The sequence below is a fragment of the Hemitrygon akajei genome, chromosome 17 (genome assembly GCF_048418815.1).
Source record: "Hemitrygon akajei chromosome 17, sHemAka1.3, whole genome shotgun sequence".
Classification (NCBI taxonomy): domain Eukaryota; kingdom Metazoa; phylum Chordata; class Chondrichthyes; order Myliobatiformes; family Dasyatidae; genus Hemitrygon; species Hemitrygon akajei.
This window is the reverse complement of record NC_133140.1, coordinates 25,367,807-25,372,443: the sequence shown is the minus strand read 5'-3', so window position 1 is coordinate 25,372,443 and position 4,637 is coordinate 25,367,807. Positions and strand designations below refer to the sequence as shown.

General features: G+C 43.8%; 1 long non-coding RNA gene across 1 annotated transcript; it reads right to left on the bottom strand.

The window, feature by feature from the left end:
- Window positions 1–298: 298 nt before the first annotated feature.
- LOC140740952 (uncharacterized) lies at window positions 299–4,253 on the bottom strand. Its single transcript, XR_012101967.1, has 3 exons — window positions 4,176–4,253; window positions 919–1,196; window positions 299–627 (listed from the first exon to the last, which is right to left on the bottom strand). It is a non-coding gene; the product is annotated as an uncharacterized lncRNA (long non-coding RNA).
- Between the last annotated feature and the right edge of the window lie 384 nt (window positions 4,254–4,637).

Genomic DNA, 4,637 nt, shown 5'->3' with positions numbered 1-4,637 from the left:
TGGAATTAAAATGGGTGGCCACTGGGAGATCCCACTTCTTCCGGCAGATGGAGTGTAGGTGCATGGCAAAGCGGACTCCCATTCTAAGCTGGATCTCACTGATATACAAGAGGCCATACGAGGAGCACCGGACACAGGAAATGACCCCAACAGACTCACAGGTGAAGAGTCGCCTCACCTGGAATGACTGTTTGGGATGCTGCAGGAGGAGCTGTAGGGGCAGGTGCAGCACTTGTTCCACTTGCAAGGACAAGTGCTGGGGGAGATCAGTGAGGAGAGGCGAATGGACAAGGGAGTCTTGTAGGGAGTGATCTCTGCAGAAAGCAGAAAGTGGGAGTGGGAGGGTGGGAAAAGTATGCTCAGTGGTGTTATTGACTTTGATTGTCCCATTGTGGTTCAAGAAAATGCAAGTCACCCATGCAAAGAGAACTCAGAGATATTGGTTCTGATTTTTAGGGCAAGTTGAAATAATAAATGCTGCTCTTAATTAAAGTTTATAATATGCAGCGTCTTTTCCAGCAAATGCAGTTTCATTTCCATTTCTTCTTTACCTATCTGATGTATAATTTGTATTTTGCTCTTTGGATGGTCGTTTTATAGCATAGTACCACAAGAATATAAAAAACCCTGCAAAGATTCAAGAAGAAAATAGCATTGAGATATTAAACATTTTTCAGAATTTGTCTACATCTACTAGTGAATATGCTAGTTATTTTAGTTCTGATAAAATACGACATATCAAGTATACCTCTGGTGACCATTAACTTAACAAAAGCCTTTCAGTTAATTCTCATTTTTAAAATAAGCAATTGAAACATGAATAAGCAAATAAAATAGCAGAAATATTTGAAGATTTGTTACTATTTATGGCCATTAATTTATAATTGTTACAATATACCTGGTAAATCTCTCACTAACCTTGCAGGGAGTTTAAGATGCAAAGCAGGTACGTTTGAACCACGTACGTTGGTCCATGTGAAAAAAATGGCAAAGCCCACGTGATGCCCAGCAAAGAACTGAGGCCGAGGACCATCCACAGATCCTTCCACACAGATCTTGACACAGAACCGAATCCTTTTCTCATCTGAGCTAGCTTGACACAGACGGTGATTAGCATTGTCAGGTTCCAAAGCCATATCATACCGATAAAGCCACAGTTTGTAACATAATGGACTATATTATTTCTTATCCAGCACCTGTTTGAAAATATATAAACAGTGAAGTATTCAATATGCAGATTTGGTTTGGAATTAATTTTCTATTGTATCCAGTGTTCTGATCCACTGCCTAACCAGCTCTAACACACTGGACTAATGTTTTAACACCACGAGGTCTCTGAATACAGAACACAGACCAGCACAGAAACAGACCCTTTGTTCCACAATGCCTGTGCCAGCCCCGATGTCAAATTAGATTAATCCCATCTCACAGCATGTGGAATATATCCCTCTACTCCTTGCCTGATCACGTGCCTGTCTAAATGTTTCCAAAATCTTGTCATCTTATCTACTTCCATCACCTCCCATGGCAGTACATTTCAAGCGCCTTCAACTCTGTGTCTGAAGTCTTACCTGGTAAATATCCATTAGATTTCCATCCCCACATCTTAAACCTATGCCCTCTAGTGTTAGACATTTCTACACCAGGAAAATGGTTCTAATTATCTAGCCTATCTGTACCTTCATAATTTTATTTACTTCTATCAGGTTGCCTCTCAAACTCTGAGGCTCCAGAGAAAATAATCCAAGTTTGTCCAACCCCTTCTGAGAGTTAATATTCTATAACCCATGATACATCCTGGAGTACGTCTTTGCACCCCCTGCAAAGACTCGACATCTTTCCCGAAATGGGGCAATCAGAACAGCACACCATTCTCCAAATGTGGCCTAACCAAAGTTTTATACCACTGCACACACAACTTCCCAATTTTTATTCCCCACACTTCCTTCAAACCAACGGGGTAGCCATGGGCACTCTCATGGGTCTCAGTTATGACTGTCTGTTTGTCGGTTACGTGAAACAGTCTGTGTTCCAAGCCTACACTGGTGACCATCCCGCACTTTTCCATGCTACATTGACGACTGCATTGGTGCTGCTTCCTGCACCAGTGCTGAACTTGTCAATTTCATCCAGTTTGCTCCAAATTCCACCATGCCCTCAAATTCACCTGGTCCATTTCCGACACTTCCCTTCCCCTTCTCAATCTCACTGTCTCTATCTTTGGAGACAGCTTATCCACCAATCTCTATTATAAACTAACGGACTCTCACAGCTACCTGGACTAGACCTCATCACACCCTGCTACATGAAAGATGCCATCCACATCTCTCAATTCCTCCGTCTCTAGTGCATCTGCTCTCAGAATGAGGCATTTTATTCTGGAATGAAGGAGATGTCCTCCTTTTTCAGCGGAAGTGGTTTCCCTTCCTCCACCATCAATGCTGCCCTCATCCGCATCTCTTCCATTTCACCCATGTTTGCTCTTACCCAATCCTTCTACCACCCTACCAGGGATAGGGTTCCTCTTGTCCACACATACCACCCCACCAGCCTCCATGTCCAGCACGTAATTCTCCAAAACTTCCACCAGCTCCAACTAGATCCCACCACCAAATACATCTTTCCTTCCCCTCTCCCCCCCCCCCCACTTTCTGCCTCCCACAGGGATCACGCCCTATGTGACTCCCTTGTCCATTTGTCCTTCCCCACTGACCTCCCTTCTGGCGCTGGCACTTACCTTTGCAAGCAGAGCAAGTGCTACACCTACCTCTACACCTCTTCCCTCACTACCATTCAGGGCTCAAACAGTCCTTCCAGGTGAGGCAACACTTCACCTGTGAGTCTGTTGGCGTTATTTGGTGTTCGGTGCTCCTGGTGTGGCCTCCGGTACGTCGGTGAGGCCTGACGTAGATTGGGAGACTGCTTTGCTGAGCATCTACACTCCGTCCACCAGAATAAGTGAGATTTCTCAGTGGCCACACATTATAATTCCCCTTCCCATTCCCATTCCGATATGCCCATCCATGGCCTCCTCCACTGTCCTGATAAGGCCACACTTAGTTTGGAGGAACAACATCTTATATTCCATTTAGGTAGCCTCCAACCTGATGGCATGAAGATTGATTTCCCAAACTTCCAGTAATGACTGCCCCCCCACCCACCACTTCACCATTTCCCATTCATTTTTCCCTCTCTCATGTTATCTCCTTGTTCGCCCATCACATCCCACTTTCCCCCCTCTCCCTTTCTTCTTTCTTCCATGGCCTTCTGTCTCTTTCACCAATCAACTTCCTAGTTCTTTGCTTCATCCCTCCCCCCCTAAGTTCCACCTGTCACCTGGTGTTTCCCTTTACCCTCCTCCCACCTTTCAGATCTACTCCTCAGCCTTTTTTCTCCAGTCGTGCTGAAGAGTTTCGACCCAAAACGTTGACTGTGCTTTTTCCGCAGATGCAGACTGTTCTGCTGAGTTCCTCCAGCGTTTTGTGTGTGTTGCTCGGATTTCCAGCATCTGCTGATTTTCTCTTGTTTGTTCCCAATTTTTATGTTCAGTACCCTGATCAATCACTGTAAAGTGATATCTAGTTCAAAAATGCACCTTGAACAGATAAAGCTTTAACTTAATCCTTTCCTTATGTGTCAGGTCCATCATTTGTGACAGGGGTGGGGAGGGAAGAAAATTAGTTCATTGAAGTGAACTCATGGAAAGTTGGTAAGTAACCTCCACTGATAACTTGCCACACACTGTTCCACATCTAAGTCACTGCAACCATTTATCTCCTTTGTCCACGGAAAGGAAATGGCAAACATAGTATGATGATTCTCCAGCTAATACTGAGTAGCTGAAGAATAAACTCTAACTCTATCCAAAGGATGTTGATGCTTTACTGGCCTACTGGTCACCCTCCAGTGTCTCTCCATGATAAAAAGTGTCAGTGGGATGTTTGATGGTTGAGTGCAACATAGTTAACCTAATCCTGCTCCCTGGCAGATTTTCATCTCCCATAGGGTGGTAGCATGGTCACCGTGGACTGCTAGTGACAGCTGACTCAGAACCTCAGAGCACCCCTGCCTATATGGCTCTATACACGTCAAGTTCAGCTGAAATTCTCATCACAGACTGAGCAATGGAGATGAATACCAACATTATTGCTGTTGGCATGGTTAGCCAGACCTACATGGAAACAGAGCTGTTATTGTCCTGCATTTTGATTTGAAACTGTCCATAATTGTTCTTGTCCACTGCAATGCACAAAGACACCACCACAGCAGGGATGCATGTCAATAGAAGAAAATGACATGTATTCATCCAGTGGTCATCACATATAATTCACTATGCATGCTGTTGAGAATGTTAAGCTGTAATTGCTTTATCGATTGGAGGTTTGGCATAGTGATAAATTATTTTCCAATTATTGCATTCATGCCATGTCCAGGAATAGCAGATGAAAGATTTAGAATAATGATGTTTAAAAACCAAACTTTAAATATATTGTTGATTCGGCACCAAACTTTGCAATTGGACTATTCTTGCAGATTCTCCAGTGACAGTCATAATTCAGCCCCGGTTACTGTTGAATGATGAATGTGATGCAGACCACAATCTCAACAAAAGTTCTTGTCCAATCTTGCATCAATTT